The sequence below is a fragment of the Lepidochelys kempii genome, chromosome 4, assembly GCF_965140285.1.
Source record: "Lepidochelys kempii isolate rLepKem1 chromosome 4, rLepKem1.hap1, whole genome shotgun sequence".
Taxonomy (NCBI): domain Eukaryota; kingdom Metazoa; phylum Chordata; order Testudines; family Cheloniidae; genus Lepidochelys; species Lepidochelys kempii.
This window is the reverse complement of record NC_136383.1, coordinates 80,562,229-80,579,217: the sequence shown is the minus strand read 5'-3', so window position 1 is coordinate 80,579,217 and position 16,989 is coordinate 80,562,229. Positions and strand designations below refer to the sequence as shown.

Sequence of the window (16,989 nt, the reverse complement as noted above, 5' to 3'; positions counted from 1 at the left end):
AGGCACAGACTAGCTTCTCTCTAATTCTCAGGGCAATTGTTGAAGAGCAATTCTTCCATTTGTAACTTGCAATTCTTGCATTTGTAACTCCTGGTACTAGTGTCATGGGCAGTAGTACCAACAGAGTAGTGACTTGCTGAGTAAGTGCTGGTCATGCAATTTACAGCTGCCGGGACATTTCATTCTAGTCACATTATATATGACCTTGGTATCTCACATTTTAGACATAATAGACATCCAGGGCAGTAACTCAGGGAATGATTAATGTTGCCTCACAGAAAAGGCCTTTGGAATCAACTGGACACAAGGTCAGTTCTTCTTAAAATCCACAACAAGTGTTTTTAGATGCTGTTCTCTGCCAGTACCACCCTGCCTCACTCCACAGAAGTTTTAAATGACCAACTTTTAAAAGGTGATGAGAAAAGGTCAAAGAATATCAGAGTGACTTGTTACGTCAAATGTACAAAACCTTCAGTGTACACAAACACATTCTCTTTAAAAATACAGTATAGTCCCTGGAAATACCTCATAGAAAAGCTCTCTAATAAAGTGATCATATTATTCATTAACATTTTAAAAACTACTGCTTCAAACTCTTCTCCATGGCGTTTTCTCTGCTTGCTTAGCAGTAGCTAAGTGGAAGGTACAAGGTTCATAGAAGAGGGCTTGCAAGCAGCTCCCAAACAACATGCTTGAAATTCCTTCGTTTTGTAAGAGGAGTACAAAACTACAGTTGAATAATTAAGCATTGAGCTAGGGTTTATGCAGAAAAGACTGTAATTTGTAAGCTGTGCCTTAAGTGTCTGGGTTTGAAGTGATTTGCATATTTCTTTCCCTGGCATTGTAGGAATGCTATGAGAATTTGCTTCCCAGGTTTCACAGTATGTGTTTCTCATGGATACCTTTCCAAGTTTGTCTTTAGAAACACTGAGGTAGTGTTTGACAAGCACCAGTATTTTGATGTCTGTATGGCTTATGAATACAGGTATTCATTCAACAGTAAGTCAACTTGTGCTTCCTTAAAACATACAATGTAATTTTGTTTATCTAGGTTACATTAAAAATGAATCAGAATTATTTATGCAGGAAAACTATAACAGCTCTGATAAATACAAGTAACTAAATCCAGTCACAAAAATGTATGTTTGCTAATTTAAATATATTTTTCTTGCAAAATAGAGTATTTAGGATGCAGTTCATCCCTGGCAATTATTTCCCTGTTTATTGTATAGCACTTTAGTTATTTTCAGTTCTTCTTGTAATTACATCTGAGACAGTACAACTTGTTTGAGTAACACAACATTTGATTAACCTTGTACTCACATGCTGTTTTTCTTTATTTTTTTAACTAAATGAAAAAACTAAAATTTTAAGTAAGAAATCTAAAATGTCAGCTTTAGCTATTGATATTCATGTAAAAAGGCTTTTTACAAATCCCCTGAACTGCTTGTTCAGGACTTTTGGAGCTCATCTACATTCAAATATAGGTAAAAAGCATTGATTTGGATTAAACTGAAATAATATTTAATGAGTTTAAGAATGTAGTGCAGTAAGCATATCTTCAGATTCATTGGGTGCAGTGAAACTTGTAAGGAGAGATCAGCAAATGTCAGTTATCTGATAGACCTGGTCTCAAGACTTTCAGATGGTCACTCTAAACTGGGTATGTCACACATGGACAATGTACAGGGCCTACTGGATATCCAACTCTCTTTATCCTGGAAAAGTACAATCTGGTCAGTGAAGTCACTGGTGTTACATTGATCTATCTTCAGTATAGAATGTGGTCTATCAAAGATGAGTTTTGACTTCAAAATTTGCATCCAGCTCTGAACTTCCCAGAGTCTGGATTGTATGGATCTGGAATTGCACTTTGGGCCCATCTCTAATACATATGGAGCCAAAGGGGCCACATAAAGAAGGGGAAAATAGCTCTTTTTGTGAGAACTATTTTGATCTCTTTCACACAGTGCTAAATGTATGTCAGAAATCTTAGTTTCTCTTTCTTGCCTTTTCTGAACATAATTTGTAGGTAGAGATGGGGAGTCAAAGACAGAGTTGAGCTCCAGCTGTTTGCCCTGACCTTTGTTCACCTCACCTAATAATGCTATATGTATCTGTCTAAATGCTGGCCTTTTGTTTTCAATTTGAAATACATGAAGGTACAGTGAAGATGGAAAAAGCAGAATTCTCTTGCAAATCTAAAGCAGGCTCTGTCATGCAGAACTTTAGAGGCCTTTCTCAGCAGAAGGATAGTGGGAGGTAGCTATTTATTATAGGCTCAGCAGTACCACAGAATGTACATGAGTTATATTCTATCCTACTACACACACAACTCTGTGGAAATATTGCACAAAGATCAATAGAATATGGCAGGTACGTGGCATTTTCCAGGAGGGGCTGGCAACTTTAGAACTTAGTCCTAGTTTGGTCCAAAATAAATGTGGTGACGGTCAGAGCACATTGCAAGGCTCATCTATATTTTTCCAAGGTCTTGGTGAGGGAGGGAATGGCATTTGTGGTGAGATGGATATTGTTTTGATTTTAATTCTGTTTCTAGTGTGGGGAATTAAGACAGGCCATTTGTATGTGACAGCTTTATAATAAGTTAAAAACAGTCTGGCTTCCAGGGTAGGTACTCATATCCTCACCAGAAATGTACAAACTGATACTCTGCACATACTAGGCACAGGAATAACGTACCACCTCTGGGGTGGAACACAACAGGAGCCCAATCGTTCTCTGTTATACTGGCAAACAGTACTTACAGAGCAGCACGTCTGATAGTTTCTATTACACTAATTCCTTTGCACCTCCATGATCCTGTTTGGAATAGTGGGAGGCATAGGCATGTACAAGGTTTACGTGAGTCCTGTGCTGGGCAGCAGGGTTGTTACATTGCACAAAGAAGGCATATAGGGGGCAGCCTTATGTGCTGAATCATGCCCCTATAGGCCATATAAAACAGGTGCATTCACAGGACATGCATGATAGCAGTTTTCAGCAGTTGTAACTTTTGCACATCCCCCTGCATCTGTAGATCAATCTCAGATGTACATGTCAGATTATAAGCAACATGGAGAGGATAAGGGAACATGGGCAGTTTAGATAATATGCAATGGCCAAGTCACAGGACTGGAGCCCATGACGTAGTAAATCCCCTGTTTCCAAAATTGGCTGCATAGAGGAGGCCCTGATAGCCACTCTGTCTTGTGTAGTACCAACCTGCCAGCTTTACCAATAGCAATGATTCTAGCTAGTACCCACTTAAGTGTGGTAGAATGGATGCAATCATCTTTGGAAAGCTGCGGTCACTTGTTCAACGGAGGCACCATTCCGCCTCAGTGAATGTCCATGTTATGCTGATGTAATAACCCTACTGCTACAGACTCAGTGGAGAAGGAATTCTAGGCCTTTAGCTCCAAAGCACAGGTCTCTCCCATTTGAGCTAAACCCATAATTCCCTTGGCTCATAGCTACTACTGGTACTAGCTAACACAGGGGATAATAGCCTGGAGAGGAACATGGCAGTAGTGTTACCACAAGGGCAGTTCCTTTACTCTTGCAGCTAACTTTTGTTTAACAGTCTGAGTTCTTTCCTCAGCAGTGTACCCTGAGTGTCAATAGTGCCTCTTGTGGGTTAACGAGAACTCTTCAGAAATTCAGACCCTCCCCCTCATCTGCAGTAGATCACAAATCCTACAGCAGACCAGTCCCATTGCAGCCTCCACACTACTTCCAGGCAGGGCCGGCTCTACAGTTTTGGCCGCCCCAAGCAGTGGGGAAAAAAAACTGCTGCCGCGGACAGCAAAAGGAAGAAGCTGCCGCCCCAAGCACCTGCTTGGAATGCTGGTGCCTGGAGCCAGCCCTGCTTCCAGGGACCTTAGTTGGAGGGCAAGAGGGTTGCTAATGTGTTGCATGCACTGCAATTAAAATATTGGGAGTGTCATTTAGTCTGAGCTCTGTTTTCTAGACACAGGGAAGAATAGGGCCAGCAACAGAGGGGCTACCTCTTTAAGGGCCAGGAAGCCTTGAGCCACTCTGCCACGTTCAGTGAGTGCTGCCATGTGATACCAGCTAAGGGCTGGCTGGGGAGGAGGGTGGACAGGCTCTTTCGATGGAAGGCAAAAAGCTGGGCTAGAGCTAGGAATCGGCTGAGGGTGGGTAGACCTGACCTTGATCATTAGAGCTCAGGAGCTGATGTGAGACAATGAGAAGCCACTGATGCTGGAAGCACACCTACAAGAAAAGGGGCTGAAGTCTAAGACCAGTGGGGCTGAAGATGTGTTGATGTTTCAGACTCGGACTAAGGGACTGTCCTCCCAAGAAGGGGTGGAGCACTTTAAAGTTGCTTAGTCAGAGGCCAAATCACCTCTGTGGCTGGAGCAGGCCGAAGATTCTTGAGGGGAGACTGAGACAGTGCACCACAACACCAGGCCTTGCTGCAAGACTTACAAGAACAATCCCAAGGAAAAAGATTAATTCTCTCATAACAAAATGTAATTCTTTCAAAAGCTGAAGGAATGAGAACCTGATTATACTGGAGTTTTTACATAGAAAACAAGACCAGAAAGAAACTCTGTACTCAATTCTAAGAGGAGAGGACTTTTTAGGAAATATTGAGCCAGTGTTAAAAGCTTCATTATTTATTTGGAAGCAGAACGCCATGCATCAAAAACTGATTTTAATATCGTCCAAGAAGTCTGAATTAGTTTGCATATGAGAGGTTTAAACTGGTGTTAGAGACAGTTTACAACCTCCACAGGAATAGTACAGGAGAAGTAGTAATTAACTGAAGGGTTTTCCCCTAACCCTACTGCTTAAAAGGATTTCCCAAAAACTAAGGCAAGAATTGGAACAGAATAATGCCACCAATGCTGTCCACTTGTTGGATTGTCCAAATTTGATTTCAGAAAATGAAGAGTGACAGAGGCTTCTGTCTTACAATTGGTGTAAGACCTTAGGTCAGCACCCAAATACCTCATTCTATGGGAGTGGAGCTAGATGAATAAAAGTTTGAAGGGAGGATGATGTAACTGCTGAGATGCATTGATTAGGTGCACAATAAATTTAGTTGAACATCCACTCTGCTCAAACCCACAAGCTTAGATTCTATACAACTGTATATAGAGGGCCAGCAATTGGCTGATCTACTCTTTTCAGTCTTTCATTTTGTCCAAAGCTGAAAGGTTTTATTGGCCTAGTAAACCTGATTCTATCATTCCATCCTGAAGTACCTGGAGTCAAATCAATTGTTTCTGATTTTTTTGTTTTGTTTCTAAAGTGTAGTCTCAATTTTTGCTCTAACAAAATACCATGTCTCTAACTTCTGCTTAGGACTTGTGGATATGCTAAGGAGAAGACCTCTATAAACAGCTTGTTTCCACAATGTGACTCATGTGGCATGTGACCAAAATTTATCACCCAATTTCGTCCACTGGTTGGATCATTAGCTTCCCCAGTCTGGGCCAGGTACTGACAGGAGTGCAATAGCTCTCCTCTCTGAATCAGAGCAAATCAATTACTTTCATTGTTGGTGCAACTAGAAATCATTGACTATGTCTGAGCCTTAGCCAAAAGAAATTTAACTCAAATACATTTATCACTCAATAGCTATATGAGACGAGAACAGAAGGGTGTTTTCTTTTAATCAACATTACTGTGAAGTGTGTTTTGGGGGGGGAGAGAAAACAACAGTAACCTTCAGATTGCCCACTTTGAGAACTCCCGCCAACTCCTTTTCTCCCACAACAGTCACACCCAGTCACATATTTGACTGTACTAGTTAAAGAAAACCACTGACCCCATTTCAAATGAGAGCTGAATTCAAGCTTACCTTTCTATTGTACAGTACAATCCATGCACTGAGAAGCTCTCCGATTACTTTGAGCGCTGCACAGTGCCGCTGAAAGCTAAAGAAGTCCCAGCAAGTAAAGGAACCTGTTATAAACCCAAGCAGGTCTGAGGCAAAGGATATGTATTACAGTAGACTAAAGTGGTGCATACAGTACATTGTTTACTTCTAGAACAGATTTCAATTAGGGATGTATATTGGTTTCTGATTCATCATTTCTGTGTTTTCAGACTCCAGATAAAGAACTGTTAGCCTAAATATAAAGGAGCAGACCCTCTGCTGGTGGTGTAAAGTGTCATTGCTTCACTGAAGTCAAGCTACGACACTGCCTGCTGATAAGCTGTTCAAGGGGGCTGACACTGTTGCATTCCAGTGGCCTAAAGATGAAAAATGCCCCCTGTGAAAGAGCTCAACTACTGGTCCCCTCTGGTGTATCTGAGGGGGGGTTGTGGGGAGTCCACCCTTTGTCTCTCTTAACCTGCCTGGAAGTTTGAGGAACTCCTGGACAATGTTTGAGGAACTCTTGGACAAAGTCTGTGTCTACCTCTTACTCCTGTTCAATCCCCTTGCTCTGGCAGCTCACTGATGTTCCTACTGCAGTCGGTGGTGGTGTGAGCCTGGCCTTGGAATGTTCAGTGACTTTTTTTTTTTATTTGGACAGGATGCCAACATTTTCTTGAACTCTATTGAGAGGCGAGAGTGGCAATTTTTAATTGTTTATAACTCAGCCAAATCTGAATGGAATTTCATGGGACAAAGGAAAAGCACTGTTGTAGCTCAGGGGATTCCGCTTGCTGACTATCAAAGGCCGGCTGCACACAATAGATATGTGAAAGCTTCTCAAAGAAAATGTGCCAGGAATCCTCTCTAATGGAAAGTATTAGGCAACCTAATTATAGGGGCCGCTACCAGCTCCCGCTTTAATATTTTATATATTAAAGGCTAGATCCTTAGCTGGTGTAATTCAGCATACTCTGTGGAGTTATGCCAGTTTATGCTAGCCAAGAATTTGGCTCCAAACAACTACTGAGCACTTTCTCAGGGGTCTCTTTTGTTTATTCTCCTGACTAGTCTAAAACAAACTATTCAAGTCTAGAAACCTTGTATACTTAAGACCAAATCTACTTCCTAGAGGGGACTCACTCCTTTGCTGCACACAACATAGAGTGAACCAAGCTGAAGTTAATTCAATTTTAACATAAACACAGTGGCAGATTTGAGGACTAAAAGGCTCGCTGATGTCATACTATTAAGTCCTAGAAATGACTTTCTCATGCTGCTGTCAGACTAAGATTCCTTCTTTTCTTAATCTCACTTTCTGGCTGTTGTCCAATTTTTCTGATTCATCTCTCAAACATGTAGCCTTTATCAAGATTTTTGGGAGGAGGGAGAGAAAGGAAGTCCTTGGATTTTTTTCTTCCTTATTTGTTACCAGGGGTTCTGTTTGAAAAGCTTAATTACTCGATTGCCATGAAATTGAGCAACTGAAGAATACAGATGTAATACAAAAAGAAAAGGAGTACTTGTGGCACCTTAGAGACTAACCAATTTATTTGAGCATCAGCTTTCGTGAGCTACAGCTCACGAAAGCTGATGCTCAAATAAATTGGTTAGTCTCTAAGGTGCCACAAGTACTCCTTTTCTTTTTGCGAATACAGACTAACACGGCTGTTACTCTGAAAGATGTAATACAAAGTGCTTCAGAAATCCAGGTGCCCCCAAACATGGAGATGTCTGATCTACCATAGAAAGAAACCATTATGTCCTACAGATATGCCATTTTATTTACCTATTTGCAGAAATATTTGTATTATAGAAACTTACTTGTAAGCAGCTGAGTTTAAAAACTTTATTAAACAAAGTCTCATGCAGAACAAGCATTTTATTGGATGTCAGATACAACAAATATAAACCATGTCATCTCTATAACAAGTCTAGTTTGGGAAGCTGAAAAAGAACCTGGTAACCAGAAACTGTACTGTAACAAAAAACTTGCCCTAAAAATGCATTAGGGCTTAGTTCCAAGAGCTTTTGGGGATGCTGTCACACTGTTATCTGTCATGGATATCCACAACCTGGTTGCTCATATAATAACATTTAGCAAACTTCTAAACTTAAATCTGTAACTGAAACATCAAATTGAACCAAAGAAGAACTCCGAACCAAAACAACCAAAGAGCCATTTCAGTTACTACTACTTCTACTACTGCTGTATAGTGTCTGAACTCCAGCAACCTGAGCAGAAAGACCCTAAGGCATCTTTAGCCCTATACGTTGATCTTCTATCCAGCAAGCAGTGTTGTTGTCATGGTACCAGTTGCACAAAAATGATTTATTTTTCAATACTACGCCTGCACTGGAATGTCCTTGCAAGAAAAATTCTTCTTACTATGCTAGTGTCTGCAATAAGAAACCTGGCCCTTAGTGATTTCTCAGCTTCCCTACTTTCAGTTACCTATTTGAAAACTTTACAGTTTGTTCTGAAATGTTCTCTGGTTATGGCCCAATTCAGCCACTTCTAATCAAGTTGATTTTCAGTAGGATTAGAGGCAGGGTAAATTACTGCTCAGCAGAAAGCCTAGCTTAACACACACACATTTAGTACTGATATAACTATTTCAGTTTGAAGTGTATGGATTTTTTTTAAAAAAAGTAGTTATACAGACACAACTTCTAGCACAGATGCAGTTTATCTTATTCACTTTTGTGTACAGGAATATTTTATATTGGTACAAACACAAGTGTGACCGGTGGTGCCTGGGGCAGCCCTCTCTGGAAATGCCAAGATCAGGGCAGGCTGCAAAAGGGAGAGCAGATACCCACCAGCCTTGGTAGTAACAGTGAAGTTAATAACCCACAGCAGGATTGCACCTGGAATTCTATTTGTGTTTAGATGAGTTAGGGTTTACCTTCACTTGAAGTAGGTTGTGGGTTAACTTGAGCCATTTCACATTGTGTCTTGCAACTCATCTGCTATTTTAATGCATTTTAAACTTTAAACTCACTTTGAAAGCAGATTTACTGAGTTTGCAGGATGAGTTTACACACAACAGAGTTGGTGTGGATGCATCCTTAATCTCAATTCTACTTCGAAATGGGGCATGAGGTCTGAGGATTTTAAAAAAAATTGGACTTGTAAAACTCAACAACAATTTGTTTTGTATAGGGTCCTTTGCTGCAATATAGGACAGAGGCAAGGGATGCAAAGAGCACACTGGGGAAAATTCAGTTCCAATAAATAAATCAGGTTAGCTCAGTGGATCACTGAAAGGCAAATAATGACCTCACATAACTTGTGACATGCATAAATTCCATTCACTCTGCTTGGCAGCATTAAGAAAAGTGGCATGGGAGCAACATTCTCTTCCTAGTGTAAGGAAAGGTATGAGTTAATAAAGGCAAATAATGACCTCACATAACTTGTGACATGCATAAATTCCATTCACTCTACTTGGCAGCATTAAGAAAAGTGGCATGGGAGCAACATTCTCTTCCTAGTGTAAGGAAAGGTATGAGTTAATAAATTTCAAATAAGTACTACTAGACTTTTATTCCATATCCTTATAAACAGTATCTGAATGCCTCAAATGATGCAAAATTAGTATAGGACTAACTATATTAATCCTTCTGTTAAGCCTCAGAGCTGGGTGGTTTCTAGAAAGCTGAGCAGACTCAAGTCTGAACTGAGGTCACATGCACTTAATCAAGTGTTGTGCCTTCTTTTCTAACAAACTCCAGTTCCAAGTACTTACTAAATATTACTTCTTGCATGTCCTTCATTTACCCTTTTCCCTTAAGCTTGTCTTTCTGCCTCTACATTCCCCCCTTAAATTAGCATAGTTGTCATAGTTAAATATGGCACATTCTAAACAGTAATCCACTCCATAGCCTTTAAAAGAACAAAACCCAGCTTTTCAAGTCATACAGAAACCATTCACTTTTTTTTTGCAGAACACCAATGTCTGTCTCTTGAGCCTCAACCCTGAACAGTAATGTGTACACTTCACACAGCTGTTTCCAGACTCTCAAACTGCTCCAAAGAGTTTTCCTGAGAGGCAAATTTATTTTCTATTCACAGGGTTTGAAGCAGAAGTGGAGAAAATGGCTTTTTAAAGTGAGTTTTATATTTTGGCTTGATATTGTGGCAGCCATCAATTTGAATTTTTCAATGGAATCTTGAGACACTTTTCCTGTTCTGGGCCACACACATTTGGGAAAGTGTGAAGGTTTAAGAATTTCCGCAAATCTTGCAAAAAACAAACTTAAATTATGGGTTTTAGTTATTTATTTATTTTGCTTGTAGCAGTAAGAGGCTGGGGGAAAACATAGGCATCCTCACAGCAAGCATTAGTGTTCACCAGAGATCCTAGAAATCCAGTTGCCCTGGGGGAATATGCAGAATTTGCAGATCTGTGTTCTGTTGACAGAGAATCCAGGCGCCCAGCTCTGAAGGCTGCATTTCTTCCAGCGCAGTGCAAAAGTAAGGGTGGCATAGTATAGTATCGCCACCCTTACTTCTCCACTGATGCTGGTAGTGGCACTGTCTTCAGAGCTGGGCACCCAGCCAGCAGCTGCCTCTCCCCAGCTGCCCAGCTCTGGAAGGCCAGGGAAACTAAAAGTTCAGTGTTCAATTTTCCTGCAATTAAAATAGATATTTTTGTTTTTATCTGAGAATGTTGTGGCTTTTATCACAGGAAAACTAAAATCCCTGGTGTTCACTACACAATGGACAAGGAGCGAAATTAACTTAAAAAAAAAAGCCACTGTAAGAGGTTGGTGGGGGAGCAGGGGAAGTTGGTATGTTGTCAGCTGGATACCTTTAAACTACGGCTGTCAATTAATCACAGTTAACTCATGCAATTAAATACCAATTGAAATGTATTTTCATATATATTGTATTCTGTGTTGTAATTGAAATTGAAGTGTATATTTTGAAAAATAGCACTGTAAAAATGATAAACAAAAGAAATAGTGGTGGTGTCTGACTCAGATAATGAAAATGAACATGCATCAGTCCGCATTGCTTTGGATTATTATCAAGCAAAACCTGTCATCAGCATAGATGCATGTCCCCAGGAATGGTGGCTGAAGCATGAAGGGACATATGACTCTCTAATGCATCTGGCACGTAAATATCTTGTGATGCTACAACAGTGCCATGCGAATGCCTGTTCTCTCTTTCAGGTGACATTGTAAACAAGTGGGCAGCATTATCTTCTGCAAATGTAAACACACTTGTTTGTCTGAGCGATTGCCTAAACAAGAAATAGGACTGAGTGGACAAACCATCAGCTCAGGATTAAACAAAGACTGTGAATGGTTAGCCAATTACAAAAGCAGTTTCTCCTCCCTTGGTGTTCACACCTCAACTGCTAGAAGAGGGCCTCATACTCCCTCATTGAACTAACCTCATTATCCCTAGCCTGATTCTTGCTTGCATATTTATACCTGCCTCTGGAAATTTCCACTACATGCATCCGAGGAAGTGGGTATTCACCCAAGAAAGCTTATGATCCAATACGTCTGTTAGTCTATAAGGTGCCACAGGACTCTTTACCGCTTTTACAGATCCAGACTAACACAACTACCCCTCTGTGTTGTAACTGATATCAATATATTTGAAAATGTAGAAAACATCCAAAAATATTTAAATAAATGGTATTCTATTTAAAGGTGCAATTAATCGCAATTTTGTTTTTTAATCACTTGACAGCCCTACTTTAAACTGTGTGGTATTTGGTAAAAGACTGCCTGTAGTGATGCTAGTTAATGGCTACAATGGAGGCTGTTACTCAGGGACTTGGGGGAAGAATGCCAAGGAATAAGAACACAGAACATGAAAGAAGGAAGCTTTTGAAGTCTGTCCTAAGTCTAGAGGTGTGTGGGTGTGGTTTTTTTTGTTTGTTTGGGATTTTTTCTACATACTGAGATTTGCTACCAGGAATACATAAGTGAACTATGTTTTGGTAGTCTGAAGCAATTAATATCCATTTAGAGTTTGATTTTTCCTATTAGGGGCCAATGCTGCAAGAGGGGAATCAATGCAATTACACTAGCATAAAACTGGAGTAAGGTCCTAGAATCAGTCCCTAAGCTTGCTTTTATCCTCCCATAGGAAAAAAGCAAGCAAATAAAAAAAAATCAAGAATAAACTTACCAGCTTCTTGTCAGATATTATTTGACTAGTGAGAGAAGGTAATATCCTCCAGTGATATTGAGTCAGGCAGAAGGGAATGTAGGTGGAAAAGCAATCAAAAATGTAAAAAAAAAAACCTAGCAGGAGTATGAAGAGCAGAGTATAGGCCCCTCTGGATCTTATAATCATTAAGGTGGAGCAATCCTGACAAATGTGTGGGAGTTTGTATTATCACTGCCAATGCTCTACAACTCCTTGCTCATGGTACCAGTTTCATTGATTGCAGTGGTAGCAGGATTGGATTGCTGGTTAAATGGAGGACTTCTGTCTTGAGCTATCAATACCTCTTGTGGCTTCTTGTGTTCATTTTTAAGCTTGTTCTGGTTTTTGGTTTTTTTGTTATTGTTGGTTGGGGTTTTGTTTTTTTGTTTGTTTGTTTGTTTGTTTTGGTTTGGTTTTTCAGAACTAAATTGTAATTATATTTCAGGTACAAACAATCTAAAAGACCCTGAAAAAACTCTAACCCTGCTCTTCAGATTCCTCACCCTACTGTCTTAGCACCACTGCTAAGTAGTAATACTGTACATCATACACTAATGAGAGAGATGGGCAGAATCTTTGGAATGAGGCCTGTATGCTTAGTAACTCTAGTAGCCTTGATGAATATTAATAAACAATTCTGAGTGTTAAACAAATGGGCAATGCCACAGCCACTTTACCTTCCACCATGGCAATATATTCATCTTCTACAGATACATCTCTACCACTGATGCTCTCTTTAAATTTCTCAAATGGTGCTGCTGAGTATTTCATGTTCCACATGAACCTCAGTAACATAGAAGGGACACTCTCTGCTGAGTTCACCACTGTTTTCAAGGAAATGGAAAGAGACAAGGAAAGAGGCATAACTGATAAGGTGGAAGAGGAGCAGCAATTAAAGCATTAACTCACTGCTTGATATTTTTCTCTTTCTCCCCAAGGACCCTCAGGCATACTTCTCCTGTTACTGACCAAAGTAGGGGGCAGTTGCTTTCAGGGGCAAGAAAAGCCTTCTGGGATTTCAAACAAAGGGGATTAGTTATTTCTAACAGTATTTTCATATGTTCTGCATGTTGCCTCCATAATTAGAATATATTATTGCACCATTCCTGTTCGTTATTAAATGAATTCTCAAAACTTTGATCTTTAATAAAATATCCTGCATGTATAATGATGAGACATAAATGACTCTTGTTGCTTTTAAGTAGACAGTAAATGTGATATGTCACTGACTTTATAACTGTGGCTGAAACCAAATGCCAATTGTGCATATGGGGAACTGTATATTAAACAGCCACAGAAAGGTCAAACAGGCAAATCTGTTAGCCCATTGTGATTGTACTGTCGTATAAAAGCTTCAACTTGAAAATGATACAGGAGCATTTTAGGGCAATCATTCTTTTCTAGATCCCTAGTGTAAATGGATTAATCAAAACATTGCAGGCTGTAGAAAAACACTTGTTTTTAGTGAAATTTAAGATGCTTAAATGCAGCTTCCCCCTTTCCCCTCAGAAACTTATCTACCGCATATGTGGAAAGTAACAACCACAGAGTTACTGTACTGTTTTATACTGTTTCACCCATCTTATGGGTTAAGTTAAAACCTCTTTAAACTGATATGCAAATTAGTCCCCCATTTAAGTAAGTTGTAAGAGACAGTTAAGGGGCCACACTTAAAACAAAGCCTAATAGAAGCTTCTCAGAAACTAGCATCTGGTGCACAGAGGCTGGGGATTGTGAGTAAGAGGTAAACATACAAACTGACAATAGAGTAGACTTAAGGAGAGTGACAGGCTGAAGGAGCAACTGAAAATGTGTGACTTCCCCTGGAAGAAACATAGGGAGAAGTTTCTTTTGGGTCAGGAAATCAGGCTGGAAAAAGGGCTCTTAGTGCCGTGAGCAGAAGAGGCTGTTTGCTGCTATTTGATTCTTTTTGCATTCAGAGACACAGGACTCTCCATGTTCTTTATAAATAAACAAAATTGCATGAAAGAACTGCCAGACTGCCACCAATTTTTATTCCCAACTGGAACACCACCATGGTCCCGAACTTGGATTAGCTGCTCTGGTCAAAGGGGGGCAACAGTACACTGAGGAAATGTTTTCATATTTTATATAAATAAAAAAAGGGACCTGCGTACACTTGACAAGTCAATTGATAGTGCCAGAAAAATCTTAAGATGAATCATGATGTTTTGAGAGAGAATATGTAAATTTCTATAAGGTGGCATAAATCACTAGGGAACAAGTCAACTGTTTCCTCTATATGCACACACAGTTGAAAGTTTTCCAACAGTATTGTGCACTTCATTATTGTGACTCAGGCATTGCAGCAATAAAACACTGGAGCCCTCACCCTTCTCTGGAGAGAGAAGCAGTGAGGTTTTTTTCCCCCGAAGTTAGTGGTGTGTATTTGCAGTCCTCCAATACTAAACCGTTATCACACATAATTTATGAGCTAGAGGCTATGACAGGACTCCTTACTCATAGGAGCTGCAGTATCTCATTTCACTAAGCCGCTCTTTACTCTGATTCCATGGAGTCTTCCATATTGACTATCTTCATAGCAGTGAAGGTTACCCCTGAGCCTAATAAGGTTCACAGTTTTGCACCTGACATAGTTAAGCCCTTATGGAGAGGAATGTAAAGGGGACAGATTGCTTTGTTCTTTATTACTTGTCAGATGATTGGGGGGGTTGTGGGAGTGAATAAGAGAACTGCTCAGGGGAAAAAACACTGTGCCTTACTGGTATCTGCACTATGACATTATCTGCGGCAATTAAGTTTGCAGGCACTGCTGTGTCTGTGGTTGGGAGTATGTTACCAGGTGTAGTGTGTCTGTAAAAAGAAAAGGAGTACTTGTGGCACCTTAGAGACTAACCCATTTATTTGAGCATGAGCTTTCGTGAGCTATAGCTCACAAAAGCTCATGCTCAAATAAATGGGTTAGTCTCTAAGGTGCCACAAGTACTCCTTTTCTTTTTGCGAATACAGACTAACACGGCTGTTACTCTGAAATGTGTCTGTAAAATGATTCTAGTAATTACAACTAAACTTATTCAAATCTGTTGCATCCAGCCTGTTAATCCTTAACTATTGTGCCATTAACAGATTCTTTATAGTGGGCCAATTCTGTGAGCAGCTGAAATTTCCACTGGAGTAGAGGGTGTCCAGCACTTCTCAGGGTCATGCTTAGCACCTTGTAAGACTGGCTTGACCCTCTAGCATCCATTATACAACACTTCTAACTTGTAAGCTAGAGATTCTAGCCTAGCATAGATAGATCAGTTTCAGCTAGTCTGACAGAAAAGCCTTAGCACTAGCACTGAGGGACAACACATTTCTGGTGGGTTCAGCTTTGCAGCAAGATCAAAACAGTAGCTTACCAATTGCATTTTCCTTAATGCCTCTTTTCTTCTTTCCCTCTTCACCTCTTGATTTTCCTCTCTTTGTGTGACCCCTCTGTTCCTCCTCCCTCTACACCAAACCAAATAAAACAAGTGACAGTTACAGGGTTACCTATAGCCTGATAGTGAGCACCCCTAGCTTTACAGGCTGTTAGCCAGCGGGTAGCACTGGGATGAGAAGCATTTTATACCAGTATGATTAAACTGTGACCTAGATTCACTTCAATTCAGGTCCGGGAGTGGCACAAGTCTTCCTCAGTCTCTCCTCCGCTGGAGATTGCAGCCAACCAGTATAGGTACTTATCAGAGCATTGGGGTGGCTGGGTTGTTCTCTGATTCATGGAACCACAGGGTTCCTATGGTGCTCCTAGCAGAACTTACAGCCATCCTATCCTCAATCAAAGTGGGAGGGCAGTGATGGAAAAAGCAAATGACCCCTGGTCACTACAGCCTTCGCTGGCATTGAAGTGCAACTTGTATCTCCCTTCCCCTGTACAGGTAAAATCTGGGCCTATGGCTGTACTGGTAAAATATTTGGTATCCCTAGAGTGAATACAGCATATTTGATATACCTCTATGATGGAATGTATTTTACACACACACACACATATTGAAAGGGTTAAGTGGAGCTGGAGAGCTTAATGAGGGCACCTGGTGGTAACTACACAGGTGTCAGGCTCAATTACAGGTGAGATTCAGCTACAGAGGACCTGGGTGGTTAATGTAAAGAAAGGGCTTTAGGGGAGAAGAACACCAGTCTATGGGGAGAGTAGGCCTTGGGATCCTTTCTTGAGACAGGAGCTCTAATGATAGAGTTGGAGAGGTACTGAGAAACCTTAGGGATGACATGCCCCTTCCTAAAGGGCTAGGAACTGGCTCTCTGAGGAGAAAGCTCAGGGAGTTTGCTTACTATTGGAGTTGGAAAGGACTCTGCAGAGCCTGGAAAAGGGCATGGTGACTAGCTGATGTAGGAAGATGTCTAGGGGAGCATCAAGGTGCCTAAGGGAGCAAACCTAGGCTGATCACTGTAGCATTTGTGGGTTGGAACCCACAGTAAAAGGAGAGCCTGGGTTCCCCTGAAGACCATGGAGGAAGGAAGGGTGCCCCGCACTCCCTCAGGATAAAAGAGGCAAGGACTATTGGTAGCTGTGAGACAATGGTTATAAAGAACACTGGGCCTAGAGTCAGCCTCTGAAGGCCTAGTGTAAGAGCACTGAACTACCTGTTTGGACTTTGTTACCACTGAGTGCGACCTGCCCAGAGGGCCAAGATAGAAGAAACAGATCCCTGCAGAGCTGGAGTAGCTGTCAGCAGGGAATGCCAGAAGAGCAGAACCTCCTATACCATAAGGAGGTGTGCTGACTGGTGAGTCACTCTTTGATCTGTTTAAGATTTCTTTGAATTAAGAGAATATAGAATGTGAAATCCTGGCTCCATTGAAGTCAATGGCAAAATTCCTACTGACTTCTGTGGGGTCAGGATTTCACCAAGATTTTTCCCTCCCCCATGTGTACTCCTATAATTGCTTGGAACCCTTTTTGTTATATGTGGCC

The 16,989-nt window shown here is 40.7% G+C and overlaps 1 protein-coding gene across 1 annotated transcript in view; it reads left to right on the top strand.

The window, feature by feature from the left end:
• Window positions 1-930: 930 nt before the first annotated feature.
• The window catches only part of SORBS2 (sorbin and SH3 domain containing 2), a 458,010-nt gene continuing 441,951 nt past the window's right edge, over window positions 931-16,989 (top strand). Inside the window, exon 1 of the mRNA XM_073341803.1 lies at window positions 931-999. The gene's annotated coding sequence lies outside the window, so the exon portion shown is untranslated. The remainder of the gene's footprint in view (window positions 1,000-16,989) is intronic.